The sequence below is a fragment of the Amblyomma maculatum genome, chromosome 2, assembly GCF_055883805.1.
Source record: "Amblyomma maculatum isolate TAMU_Amacu chromosome 2, ASM5588380v1, whole genome shotgun sequence".
NCBI lineage: Eukaryota > Metazoa > Arthropoda > Arachnida > Ixodida > Ixodidae > Amblyomma > Amblyomma maculatum.
The window spans coordinates 153,873,083-153,887,229 of NC_139345.1; the positions used below are offsets into that span (position 1 = coordinate 153,873,083).

The window sequence follows — 14,147 nt, forward strand, 5'->3', positions numbered from 1 at the left end:
GCATGGCAAATAGATCCGCGCCAGCCATATTCACTGTGGCGTCTCGATATTTGCCTCCTTTCAGTGAAGCCTGCAGTGCGAGAGTGAGCTATCTCCAGGAAGCTAAATGCATCGCAAAAGCAAATGTAATTTTTTTTTGCACAGAGGTCAACGACGCATTTCCAAATAGCGAGCGCCAAAAGCTCCGCCTTTCATGGCAACCACGTCCACCCCAACGTCTCCAGAACGTTTTGACGAGTACAATTTTATTTCACTTTCTGGAGCCTATAGTGATGTTTTGTGCCGATAATGGCCTCGAAACTGCCTATGCACGTCGTCACTGTATTGTAAAAACATAAGAGCGGTGAGCTGTGCACCAAAGGCGCGGTAAAAATTTGATTTAGTACACGTCGGATAGAGAACACCTCGTCAGTCCCGAATCGTATACGACAGCCGCTATCTTAGTGTTTCCGATGCCGTTGTCACAATTGGTGTTACTACCATGTTTCAGGAACGCATAGACGAGCATGGAGGAGGCGCGATTATAATGCTGCGCCTTCATGTTTCCTAAATTACGCGAGTCCAGGTTACTTTTAAAGCGCCAGCAGCATGAAACAAGAATTATTTAGGGATTGAAACCGCCCCTCTCCAGCGGCCGAGAAGTCGCACTGCGTCACATCCTTCCTTCGCCTGCCACCAGATGACGCCTCTTAGTGTTCCACACTGGGTGGAGACAACTTAGCTGACACTTCCATATTGAAGCGCCCGTGATTCGCTGCGCTAGCTTGCGTAACGGCACCGTTCATCATTTCGGCGCTTCAGAGCGCTTTGCCTTGAATTTTCTTTTTCATCAGTTTCCCACCACGAGTAACTTTACTATTAATAGCCAGTTTAACATTCGATTGTCGAAGAGGTATTTGTACGACTTCATTTTAGGGCCTCATGTGGCCGAGCTTCTTTGTGCGTTGGAAAAACTAGACAATATTTCAAAACTCTGTTGCCAGGCAGGTTCTGCCGCCCTGTCCGTGCTGAAGAAATTGTCCAATTGTTCTATATGACCGTCCGATTTTTTTAAATCCCACGCTTTGTTGACGTCCGCACGTCAGTCGCTCGCGTACTGGGGTTGCATTCTCTTTCGTCGAGCGGAATGGATATTTCTGTTTGTTGTGCTCGCAGAAAGTGATGTCGGCCTGCTTTCTAATCTTTCGAAGTGCAAATGCCAGTTGTTCGCTCATAAATTGCACACAGGGAGAAATTACAACTGTTTACAGGCTGAAGAAGGTATATACTAATGATGCACCAAATTACGAGCGTTGTCCCTGCGCCTGCGTCTACTCTACCGACTACTCTATTTGTTGATAGCATAAATGATTACATAGGTTATTCTTTCGTTTCGTTTTTTTCTCATTCGCGCCCAACAGCCTAGAGTCCTTGCATTCGCTTGCGCCATATACCTGCGCACCGGTTGCTCTATGTACTGTGATTCCACTGCTATAGTGAAACATATTTCCGCATGTGTTTTAATATATTTCATTTTAGGCGATCTCTACTCATCAATAAACTGTGCATGTGAGCCTACACAAAAAGTGTATTTGAGTTCATCATAAACTCTATATGTTGATTTCTCTGAATTTTAAATCCGAAGTAACACTAATATACTTTAAATATAATTTTCTGCAAACACAAAAATGCATTAAAGGTTTGCTTGTAGAAACCGCAGTTTATAAATTGGCAATGCCTAAATTACATTTTCTGCCTACTGGACTGAAGGCTTAACGGTCAGGCTGTTGTAAAAATAAATGCTAGACACCTAAACATTGAACTTTATTGCTGTTGGAGAGAAGTATGTAACGAAGCCTATCATCCTCATCCTTAGTAGACAGTAAAGACACCAAAACTTAAGAAAACGGATTTTTTTTTTAATGCTTAGTGCAGCCGAACATGGAAAAACACAACTGTACAGGTAATTGACGCCAGTCACGGTGTACCTGTAATAACGGTCGTCTGAATCATCAGGCTCACTTAGCCAGCCACTGCAGCAACAGGTGCAGATGAGTTGGCGCCTTTCCCTTCAGCAGGTGTACATTTGGCAGGCCGTCTAGCATGCTGTTTACTCGGCTTCTCTTGAGATGAATATAAAAAAGTGTAGTTTTGTTTGCGAATCGTTGGTAGCCGCAGAAATATAACGCTCATGTACAATTATTGCATCGAAAGTCAAAGAGCATGGGCCAAGCTGCAAACTGGAACTGCCGATTCATCCTGCTGATTCCTATCGAACTCTTCCTCATCAATGTATACCTAGACAAAGATAAACGCCAAAGGGCATTACCTACGTAATTTAGAATGATACCAATAAATACTTTAATAATGTAATTTCACTATTCAAGGTGCTTAGAAGAACATTTTCATAAAAATATTGTGGCACATTATCGAGCCTGGCACGTCCCGCAACAATGCTCAGGCTATGATGAATACCGATCCGAAACCGCATGGAATTCTTGAGTAGCATAATGTGATTTGACATGCATGCTTTGTGGCATATCATGCTTGGTCATTTAGCTGCGCCACATAATAGGAAGCACGGTCGAGAATAAACGTTGCAATAATTGGGTTACGAACACCGCAGTGAAAATATACCCGCAAACATAACGCCTGCTACATCGCTTGCGATTAGTAGAGTGGAATATATACTAATCTATAGGAATCACCTAGGAACGTTGAGATGAGAGCCGAGAGACATCGCGAAGAAAAAGCATCTTCACTCGACTCTGCAACAGCTAGAACATTTCGCGCGTTGAAAAACGATTTTCAAAACACTTGTGCTCTCTCCCGTTCGTATTCGCGTGCATATATGCTACTTACCCAGCAGTGGCGTACAGAGCGTGTATGTATTGCCAAAATATTTGTCAGTAAGACTAAACTGTCTTGCAGCTTGCCTCGCCAATATATGAGCTGTGATTTGCTTTCTATCAATCCTGTTTTACTGGAGCTTCCGACTTATTTCTTGCCTTTTACTCCCGGTTGAAACGAAAACAACGATGTTCCTTACGGGTTCACCCGGCGTACATTGGTGCACACAAAAGCTCGTAATGCTCGTTCGATGGACCTGACAAGCTTGTAAGTCTCGCCGTTTGACACGCACAAATAAAGAAACGTACAAGCGAGTTATCCTCAGTCTCGAACAACGCAAGCTTAGATGCTTGCACCATGCCACTGTGACCTCCCAGAGCACCCGCCTTGATTCAAAATGGCGTTGCAGCGAGAAAAAGGTGGCGTGGGGCCCGTTTAGGTATGGCACCACCCTGAACGGCGACGCTTACTTCGAGGCACCCTAAGCCCCACTAAAGGCACGCGCTCGAGCCGCCGCAGTTTTCCGTGCTTGCCAAAAGGGCATTCAGCTTGCGCGGTCAGCTTTTTCTTCCGCCGTAATGCCATGTTGCACCCACTGCCATGAAATGAAAAGGCCATAGTAATGTAGGCAACCTACTTTATAATTGCAGCCGTTGGTGGAGCAGTTGCACATCGCCCTATTTAATTGAGCCGTGCAGTTATAAACGCAAAAAATGTAACGGATAGATGGAGCGCTTTCCAAATGATTTCGTTTGTAAAGGAAATGTGTTGCAGACACATAGAGCACGTGAAATACTTTTGCCTTCCACATTTACCTTCAGTGACGTGCAGTAGGTATGTTTTGCATATCTCTGTAAATGAAATTACTACCATATTGTTCAAATTATGTAAAAAAAAGTAAAATATGAAGATGCGATAATGGGTTCCTTGAGACAGCATCAGTGCAAAGCAGGCGTTTCGGCTAGTTAGTGAAGATTCATATTGAAATCAAGCAGACAAGACAGAACAGAACGCAAGCGTCTTTTCCTAATAAAGAAAGCTTCTATAAGCGCTATGGTTACCTGGTCGTGATAGCAGTAAAGAACATCAGTTTTTGAAAGCAGTGGAAGGGAGTTCCGGTTAGAGAGGGAATTTCGCTACTTGAATAAGCTGGTGCACTTCGCTCCTTTTCGGTAATATTACCAACGCGTGAATTTACTTTCACGTGGTTGTGACAGATGCCGGGGTCTCGTTTTACATTTGTTAGTTTTCTTCATTATAACTTCAGTTGCATGTCATCGCTGGTTGTTTGTTCCTCCTCGTGCTCTGTTTTACATTTAGTATGGGCTGCGTGTCATTTAAACAACATCGCAATCATGTACACGAGAGCTTGTTACCAGTGTCTTCCTGTGTTGGATAATGAGGAGAGTTAATCCATTGCCAAAGCCGGTGCCTGAATTCAGCTCGAGGAGTGAACAAAAAAAATACTGCTTTGTAACCTTTGGTTCCTTCATGCTGTTCATGCTTCGGTCAACTTAGGAAGTGCCGAACTATGTAGCATGGGCATACTACATACAGGAATTCAATTCATATATCCGCTGTTGCAGGTTGGAACAAAGCGCTTACTTCCTGATGCTTTAAAGACGTGGCTACAGGAAACTTGTTAACATTGCAGACCGCCTGACAGTGGGTCATGTACCGTCTTTGCCAAAAGTAACCAGGGGGGGAATTCTGTAACGCTCTCAATACAAAACCAGTCTCAAACCGCTCAACTTGCCCTGCTCCTATTGGTCGGCGGCCATATTGAAATTTTGCGTCATCACTGATCTCACCGGTGACTGCGCTTACGTCATCAACAAGACTAAAGTGGTGACGTTGCCCATGAGCTGAATATTGACTGAAATTGTGAGCGAAACGAGGTAACCCCAAAACCAGTCAACTGAGTAGAGCGAAAATGGCGGCTGTGTTCCTTGCGTTGCTATAGCGTTGCGCTGGCTGTGTGACAGTTGTGTCGGTGCGATCCACGGCGTAGAAGGGAGGACGAAGACACGTTTGACGTACCGGTCTAGTTGTTCCGACTGTGTTCAACTCGGAAACCAGCAGAAAGTGGAGTGACTGTGCGGCGATTGCCGACGAACATCGATGAACGGGGGCTCACGCAGCTCACGGACGAGTGCGCAGCCACTGCGGCTGCATGCGCACCGCGTTTTTTTGCTATCGGGGGCTACCAGCTTGCGTCGGGAACGTAACATCGTTTGCATCGCATAGGCATCGATCAGCAGGTGCGTGCGCTGATAGCGGAAGCCATCGGGCGGAACGCTGATTGCCGTCAAGGTGCCGCGGTGCGATATGGAAAGAAGTCGCTAGGCAAGGGGTTCTACGTTGTGAACATCACAGTAGTGAGTAAATGTTGGTTTTGACTGTGTGTATTTGGCTACGACTTCGAAACGTCATTGTAAACTTGTATTGTGCCTATTTTATTACAGATCTGCGACGCGAACATACGCACTTTTGACCCTCGTTGCCCCGTGGGACCAAGGACTCCAAACAACGCGTTCGTCTAGCGGTACTCCTGCACGCCGAAAGGTGAACGAAGGCCTGCTAAACGCCTGCGACTTTTCTTGGGTAAGCTGTAAAAAACCCGCGTCGGTTATCGAACGATATTGATTATATGCATTAATATGTGCAATCGACCACTTGCTGTAAGTTGGCTTCTCTGCAAGTCTTGTTTTCTAACCAAAAGGACTCGTTCCCCCTCGCAATGTTAAAAAACGAACAGAGGAAAGATCTCTTTTCTTTCCAGCTGTTGTCTTCGAGATTACCCAGCGACACCTGACGAAAGTTCAATACCTGTATATACCTCAAAATACAGAACGAAGGGACTAGGGATTGCAGTGCCTTGCCCCCATTCGTTACGCTCCCTCCCTACGGCACGTTCGCTACTCGAAAGTGTGAGTACGCTGCAAAAAGCGCCTGCTTCTTTTCATTTCAGCAAGAACTAGAAGTCTGTTGTGTGACAACGAGACCCTTTGGTTGGATTACGAGCCTTACAGAGAAGCTGACTTGTATTTCGGCGAGTGATCGATTGTCAGAATTCGCTGAAGCTGCATGCATAAGACGGACTATAGTTATGCATATGAATGCTTGTTAATGTACAAATTTAGTGTTATGGCACCAGGAACCAAATATTCAATGTTTGAAATCTCTTTACTGCCTAAGAAACCGTAGCGCTTGTGTTTTGCAGGTAATCTTAACACATTTTTGTTTATATCACTGTGAAGCTACAAGGCTATCCTTACAATGATGCTTGCTTGGACAGCCCTGTGACACGTTGCCAACATTCTTGTGAATGTTTACCACCTCACTGCGGGCTAGTTGGTATGGATCTTTGATTGTATACTAGAACATGCAAAAGGCGGACTTAAGTGGATGTCATTGTTTGGTTATGCAGGAGACAGTGACTACCCACTGGAGTCATGGCTGCTTACACCAATGCCAAGTCATCCCAGACCCAACTTGCTGTCCCTTCTCTGCTATCACCTTGCAGCCTGGCACAGTTGGCTGTGGTCACTAGCTGTTTGGTAAACATGCTTAAACCGAAAAGCGTAGCGTTACAGCAAGGTAATAAATATCCATGACGCTTATTGGAATCAGAAAATGGCACCAAAGATTTTTTACTGCCACATATACTCAGTAGAAGCACTTATTTCTTGGCCGCTGTATTTCACTCGAGTGTTTTTATTGAGAAAGAGACATCATACATACCAGCACACTTACCTTGATGTACAATGACCATACAACATTGACATGTATATTGCAGAATAACTATCGGGCTCAAAGAAGCCGCTCCCTTTCAACATATTGAAGCTACCTATACAAATAGGTACTGTATGCATGGTGCAGTGTGCAAAACGCTTACATATCAGAGGTAAAAATGCCAGCTGGATGGTATACTACTAGAGATCTTGCTCGCAGTGCTAAATGCTGTAACAGCTGTTAGGAGAATGGTGTACAAATACTAGGCTGCAGTGCCCACAATGATTGCTGAATGATTACAAAATTCTAGTGAAAATAAAATAAGCATCACACATACATTGTTAAGGCAATGTGTGAGCAGATGTTATGTACACTAATAAAACGTGTAAAACTGCAAGGGGACTGCTGAGCAGCTTTAAGACAGTAGAGGCAGCTAAGACATGAGCGTTCAAAAATATTTTACACCATAAACATGGTAGAACGAGGGAAATAAGATGGCTACTCAATACAAAACAGCACTAAACAAGGGTTGAGGAGGAACCTTGGTTTGCTAGCCAAAATGCCTCGGCGGCAGCTTTTCGATGGCGGCGAAAAGCAAGACGCCCGTCTGCTGTGCGATGTCAGTGCACGTTAAAGAACCCCAGGTGGTCGAAATTTCAGGAGTCCTCACTACGGCGTCTCTCATAGCCTGAGTTGCTTTGGGACGTTAAACCCCACAAACCAACCAACCAACCAAAATCGAAATGTGGGCTCGGCTTTCAAACTGAGGCTCCCCTCAACCCGTGTTCAGCGCTCTTTCATACACCATAACCATGTGATAAGCACCTCTTTACTTAATTGTCACCTACTTTTGACCTTGGAATTTATTTTCCAAGTTGTTTTCACCAAATAATCAGAAAAAGCATCTTTTGTGCAAACTGGCTTTTCAATTGAAATGGTTTGTACATAATGCACACAACATAGAAAGGTAATAGAATGAGGAATGTGTGTAAAATGAACATCTTCTTGAAACACTGCACAGACTCCATGATGACACTTCAAAACTAGCACACATTCTTCGCCTTCGAGGTAATCTGCACACCTCACTGGTGGGCCCCTTGTTTATAAGACTAGGGAAATTTAGCAGATTCACCAGCTCGCCTCCGGCATCGCGCACCAAGCTTGCGTGATGTGTTTGTCTTTCCCGTCGAAAAGGGGGGGGGGGGATACCGTTTAACATGAACAGACACTGACAACGTTTCAACAATGTGCCACTAACAAACACAGCCTGCTGCGCGAAATACAACATACTGCACATCCCTGTCCAGACCTGGCTGAACAAGCTCGTCCTCTCCTCGGTCACTATATCAAATTTCTGAATAAAGTATTTTATTTCTCTGAACACACCAAAGGAAGCATTAACATCACAGTTTGTGTACCTTATAGAGACTAAACAATCAACATCAAAACATCAACGGAATATCGGGAACGGAGCCCGATGTGGCCGAAGTCAACTGGCTGCGAAGCACAGGAGTGACTGTCACCGTGGCTTGCATGAGGAGTCCGTGGTGGAGGGTCGTGCGTCGGATCTCGTTTCCCGCACTGCAATTGCTAACTCTTGCATAGTAGCTGCCACCTGCCTTACTGCAAGTGCAAACGTTCCTCTGTCGGCAAACACAGTAATGTAGCCTTCATGATCTTCTTGTATTTTCTTTTAAACAAACAGAACAGCAGACCACATACCTCCCACTCGTCGCTCTTGCCATCGATAGTAAACACTGTTTGACAACGCTGACACTCTTCAGTAAGCTGATGACTTCGTCGATTTTCATGCCCAACGCTTTCACCACGCTGATCACTGCAGGTTCGTAGCCTTCATTGTTTTCAATCGGATTTTTCCAGCTGCTCACGACATCCGCACAGGACCTCGATTTCAGGCGACGCACGGAAAATAGCAACTAGCCGAGGAATCAGCTGTTTTCTGGCAAGCCGCCATGTGCCCTCTTTGACACCGTCAGCGTGCCCTCGCGGAGACAAAAAGTTACTAAAGAGCAAATTTAATTGCGAAGCATAAAACGTATCTCCTTATGCTTCATGTTAGTTAGTTGTAAATACAGTTCCTCAGCAGAATAAATATTTATTAATTTTATTTACTGCGTATTAACTGCGCCGTTTCATAAAAACTTAGGAGACGGTCCCTCGTCGGCCTCGGCTAGCGTTGCGACAAATGTGTAGCAGTAGGCACGACCGCGGAACGGGGACCTCAGGGGCGGAGTCATGCTACGAGTCGCTGGCAATTGGTCGATTCCGTAATCCGTCACGATTGACGTCTTAAGATCACGTGAAAGCCGCGTCAATTTGACGTCACGCTCTACAACTTGAGAGCGAAATTGAGAGCGTTACAGAATTCCCCCCCAGGCTGCTCCGAAGGCTGCCGGAGCAAGCGCGCGGCCGTGTGGCTGCGCTGCGCTCGCTGTGGCTTATCGGTGCTCGACAGCTCCGAGGGTACAACAGCTGACGTAACTTCGTACCCTCACTCTCGCCCGTTGGATGATAAAAACTAGGCGCGTATGATGTGTGGGCTGCGGTTTCACGCGCGCGAAGCCTGGTTGTGCCCAGCGAGGGCGCTCAGTATAGCGACGGGGCTATTATCTCTTCTCGGCAACTGCGGAAAACAGAAAAGCAGGTTATAGTAGACACGGTGAGCTCTTGTTCGTTTCTAGGACGAATATGTGCTAGATTTGCCAGACAATGCTGATCTGAAATAAGGGCTCCGCGAACGAGAAAGCAGTCATGTGAATATAATGGCTAAGCGTGAGGAAGCTTTCATTATCGTTTGTTACCTATACCAAAACTTACTTACAAGCAAATGCAAGAATTTGTTAGAATCAAACATTTATCTTGTTTATATACAGCCTCCCCAAGGGACTAGCACAATTTTGCAAGCCTAAAAGAGAGATAAGGTGGCTTGGAAGAGTTCACAAGCTTTCCCTTAACTTTGTACCGGAGTTACGGTCCGTAAAATTGCAGTACGCAAGGTACCTCGGAGAAAGAATGTTGAAATTTCAAGGTGCGTTATCATTCTTTATGTACAGGCGCATCAAACACGCAGGAAAGCGCAATTCTGCTGGTGTGTTTCAGTAGCGGATTGCAGAACACAAGCACGTATAATTATATAGCGAGAAACGCGACATCTGCTTCAGGGCAGTTGCCGAGAAGAGCAAATAGCCCCGTCGCTATACTGAGCGCCCTCGCTGGGCATAACCAAGCTTCGCTCACGTGAAGCCGCAGCCCGCACATCATACGCGCCTAGTTTTTATCATCCAACGAGCGAGAGTGAGGGTGCGAAGTTACGTCAGCTGTTGTACCCTCGGAGCTGACGAGCACCGATAAGCCACTGGGAGCGCAACGCCGCCACACGGCCGCGCACTTGCTCCGCCAGCCTTCGCAGCAGCCTGGTTACTTTTGGCAAAGATGGTACGTGCCTCTGAGCGTCAGACGCTGTTTACTCATCTTTAGTTCTTGTTTTATTGAAGCGACTCTTCGCATAGCCCTCACATACCCCGGTCATCCTACTGTTTTTAGAGTACTGGGGAAAATACTCTCCCAAGCATTTTGTAGAGGCATAAAGTAAAAACAGTGCCGGTAGTAAGAACAAGGAAGGGAGATGCGTTCTTGGTGACGGGGCCTGTGAGTCGCGATCCTCGGTGCATTGTTCGCTGGTAGTTTTTGTTTTTTTGCGGAGGACTGCTTTTGGACGGCTGAATAATATAGCGCCAGCTAGCAACACGTGCAAAGCGTCGCATGGGAATGGGATGCTTAACTAATTTTTTTATTTACAATCTGCCTACGACCAGCTGAATTTGGATGCGTTGTGTGTATCTTCACTGCGAGCACGGCTGGTGTATGTGGCGTTTGGGAGTAATTTTTTTTTAAATTTTATTTCTGTTGTTTGGGGGGACTGGGCCCATCTGCCAGTTCAAGGGGAAGAGCTTAAACGACCTCGGGGACGGCACGCTATACATGCGAGCAAACGCCTGAGCTCAGTGTTTTCTGGTACGCTTCTCGACATAGAAAAAGTGCTCTCCTGGGACACCTCACAGCAGCGCCATCTGAGATGCGCGGTGGTCGCGCCGTCTGTTCCTCCGCAACCAGTCACGGGGAAGAGCGTTCTCCACTTCGACACTCTCTGGACGCCTGTGCCGGCCGCGCGCACGGGGAGTTGCACTTCATAAATGCCTTTTATCTCCGTGGCTTCGGCAAGGCTTCCAACATCAAAGAAACCCGTTTTCTGACTCTCTCGATCTCAAAGACAAAAAAGTTTGCTCACGGCTGGGTTTCTATCCTGCGGCGGCCTAGCAGGTCAGCTTCGCTGGTCACATGCATGAGAGCACAAATCACTATCATCCGGTAACCCTGCATGATTAACTGCCTCTCTGGTGCTGTGGGTTGGATATCCTCGTCCTCATTATTTTCTGTACCTGCCTAATGAATACAAAACTCATCGATATCACATTAGAATTTTAAGTTGCATAATGCGGCACCAAAGCATTATATTGCATTATCACTAAACTCCCCAGTCACTGATTTCGCCAATCTTTGCCTGAAGCCTGACCTTGAATGCATACCTTAGAACCTAAAGCGAAGTTAACCGCGCCGCGCTTACGCATATCCTTCGCATTACGTCCAATAACCTAAATTTTTGCTGAATATTTCATCTGATGGAAATCCACTCTATACCAAAAATATTCACCTGGCAACGAGCTTCTTCATTCGCTTTCGTGATGCTTGAAGTGGCGGCCTAATATAAATTGTTCTCTGGAAGATTGGTTCCTAAGATATTTGTGATTGAATTGAATAACAAATTGCACACACCAAACAATTTTTATGCAACTGCGGTTTGCAAGATCATGTGATAGATCTCGAACTACTTAAGGTTAAAAGCGTCCGCGACGTTTTGAAGTGGTAATTTTCTAATAAACTAGCGCAGACGGCATCAAGCTGTAAGAGGAATAACTTCGATGATATTTGTCTTGTCCTACTCAGGTTGTTTCAAAATTACGTTGAGAATATCTGTATTTTCTATAATTACGTACACATTAAAAAATATTGTATTCCTTTAAAATAGGGAAAGCATTAAAAACGGAACGAAGTTCTATAATATTAGCTACATTCATTATGTGGCAAACAGAGCCATTAAGGCAGTGAAAGGCTGTAGAAATCGTTGGTTATCCCACCCAGCATACGGAGTACATGTGCATTTGGAAATTACAAGCCCACCGTATTTGACAAATGTATGACTCTGTCGATAAAAGAGCTTGAATGCAGAACTTAAAATGCCTTCACATCGCCTAAATGAACTAGAAAGCGTTGGCAAAAATGCCGGGCTCAATCTGTAAAGTGATGCTCTGATAATTTTTTAAAGCCAAACATAAGTAAAGAATTTCTTATCTCTCGCGTAATTATAGTCAATGAGAATGAAGAGCGTGGGCTAAAGCTGAGAGAAATGGGTCGGCTTAAGGATTGCGACCACCGATTTATTTTCCTCATATGGATTGCTGAAGATTCTTAGACGTAGCCCTTTTCTGCTTCATCTTACCTTCAGCCCTGCTGTCTAGCTCTACGTTCCTGCAAAGCGGGCCTACAGTTGATGATGTGTATTAGGCCTGCACAATGAATGCGGTAACAAAATGTTCATGCCAATCACTTATGGATCGAGAATGATAGATTCTCGTATTATCCATGACAACGCAACCATTGCACGCCTTTTGTCTGTTTAAAACATCGACATTGTTAGTTTTTCGTTAAAAGCCACGAGCCGTTTTTGTGGTTGACCAAGAATAGCAGTATATTAAAGCAAATGTGATGCAATTGCAACGGACAAGCGCCGCGACTAACGCATTAACTGAGTGCATTTAAAAAATACAGATCAAACGGGGCAAAAGTGGCACAGTAATTGGGTGCTTGCAAACTGGCGCTCAAAGATATACAGCTGTAAATTTAATCTCAGTAGAATTTCATTGAGGCTTTACGTCCTTTTTTTAGGAAGACATCCGCCTTGTATAGCCGGCGCGTATTCTAAGGCTAGCAGCGAGTGGTACGGAACCCGGAATATCAGCATCCTACTTATTTTATATTAATTCAATAGCTTCCTTTCCATCATCACTCCGAAAAATTCATAAGAATCAAGTAGGTGCTATTTGTAGAAGTTGTTTCGATGGATACATACCAAATAGTACATGCGAATGACTGCAATGACATTAAATGAAACACCAGCATTGTCCTCCAAAATAATGGTGCCGTACATGAGTTATATTAAACAGGCGTGCTAATAATTTCCAAACTTCTCATTATTAGCTCTTTCTCGAATTGCGCTTCGCACTTGCTTTTTCAGGTGTACACCAGACAGCTCCCGCAGACGGCTCTGCCTCTGGACAACCGCGGCTACCGCGAAAAAGTTCTGCTCTTCCTGGCACTCTCGTACAGCGTGCCGTTCTGCCTACGCGTCAGATCCGTGGTCTCCTAGTCAGGATCCGGGATCAGGTTACGCCATCCACTGCTTTTGAATCTTTTTAGTAAGAAACTGTCAGGACTGACCAAGTCCCGACCCGTGTAATCCGTTGCTGCCCTTTCAGCCGGCTAGCGAATACCGGGTATGTTCCGGCCGCGAAAACATTTATCACTGGTGCCCGCGCATCATCTCGAAAAACGGATTAGACGATGGCAGGTGATTGCTTGCGGGGCCCGCGTACTTCGAGGCATAGCGAATACAGGCGCTGTTGCCTAACGTCATACGATATATTTGAACTAGCGAAGTAGTCATAAACCAAACACCGCCAGTGTCATCTTTAATGCCTTCACGCTGGAGGTAGTAGAGGTTGTGTTTTGTGAGCTCATTAATCGGTCATCTTCATATCGCGCCATGACGGATCAATTGTTAGGGTGCTGTACTGCTGCTCTTAAGGACCTGTGTTTGTACCCGGCTGCGGTGGCCGCGTCTCGATCGAAGCGAATTACAACTCGCCAGCACGCTGTGCGACGTCAATGCATATGAAAAAACCCCAGGCGGTGTAAACTTCCGGAGCCCTACAGTGGCTGCGCTCTTCATTTCCTTTGGCAATTTGGGTGTAACCCTAAAAATCTGTCATGCTAATGCATTTAATGAACGAACCGTGGTGTTAATTGCACTAAAGCAAACATAGCGAAGTATTATTGCAAGTAAGGTCAGTTGTAATCGGATCTGTGAGGATGAAAGATGTAGCATTGTTTATATTGTTCATGCTCGTTCCGAGCGGGGAAAAAAAAATACCCTTTACCATTTTTTCCGACCTGCCATGGGGCACTGATGCCATCATTATCTAGATTGCGAAGCGGTCCGTATAACCCACACGTCCGATCTATACACTGATGTTAAACGCTTTACCACATAAGATGTTCATGCGGGAGAAACTATTTCGGTAAAATAGGTGGAATGGTCCTGATCAAATTTAGAAGACAGTAACGCCAAACGATGATGAGTGCATAGCTGTGACTCTATGAGCAATCAATACCTTGATGTTGAGCAAAATGTCTGACTAATGAATGTTTGCTAATATATTTTTCCC

General features: G+C 45.2%; 2 long non-coding RNA genes across 2 annotated transcripts in view; both read left to right on the forward strand.

Moving 5' to 3' along the window:
- The window catches only part of LOC146200206 (uncharacterized), an 87,124-nt gene extending 74,070 nt beyond the window's left edge, over positions 1-13,054 (forward strand). The window contains exon 3 of the long non-coding RNA XR_014704808.1: positions 12,938-13,054. This is a non-coding gene — a long non-coding RNA (uncharacterized LOC146200206). The remainder of the gene's footprint in view (positions 1-12,937) is intronic.
- LOC146200207 (uncharacterized) lies at positions 4,603-6,625 on the forward strand. Its single transcript, XR_014705212.1, has 3 exons — positions 4,603-5,207; positions 5,295-5,433; positions 6,260-6,625. It is a non-coding gene; the product is annotated as an uncharacterized LOC146200207 (long non-coding RNA).
- Positions 13,055-14,147: the final 1,093 nt, after the last annotated feature.